Below are 686 nucleotides of genomic sequence, written 5' to 3'. Positions count from 1 at the left end.
AATATGTACAAAGATTACTTGGAAAGAAAACAAACAAAAGAAACAGGTGATGAGTACATGGAGCTTGAGGACGGTGAAGACTCAAGGACTGCAAACGGTGACAATGTGCAACAACGTCAACAAATGAGGAGCCTCAACCTATTCCCCGAAGATCTACAAGAGCAAGTAGACCTCCAGAAAGGTTTGTTCCTTCCTTCAACCATCTCTTGATCTCAGATTCTGGAGAGCCGAATCATATGAAGAAGCTATGCAACATGAATCCAAAGAAGAATGGACGAAGAGCATGCAAGTGGAGATGGACTCACTAAATCGCAACCAAACATGGGAGTTGGTTGAGTTGCCTAAAGGTAAGCGGGCACTTCAAAACAAATGGGTGTACAAGCTAAAGGAAGAAGAAGGTGGGAAGAAAAGGTACAAGTCTAGGCTTGTGGTAAAAGGTTTTTTCTCAAAAGAAAGGTATTGACTTCAATGAAATATTTTCTCCTGTTGTAAAAATGAACTCAATTAAGCTTGTCTTAAGCCTTGTGGCTGCTCATGATCTAAATCTCGAGCAAATGGATGTAAATACGGCATTCCCTCACGGTGACTTAGAGGAGGAAATCTACATGCTTCAACCAAAGGGGTATGAAGTAAAAGGTAAGGAGAAAATGGTTTGCAGATTAAAGAAGAGCTTGTATGGTTTAAAG

Source organism: Adiantum capillus-veneris, unplaced genomic scaffold (assembly GCF_014529385.1).
Source record: "Adiantum capillus-veneris isolate H3 unplaced genomic scaffold, ASM1452938v2 Hic_scaffold_295, whole genome shotgun sequence".
Taxonomy (NCBI): domain Eukaryota; kingdom Viridiplantae; phylum Streptophyta; class Polypodiopsida; order Polypodiales; family Pteridaceae; genus Adiantum; species Adiantum capillus-veneris.
The sequence above is the reverse complement of the archived record's forward strand: the minus strand, read 5'-3'. Positions refer to the sequence as shown.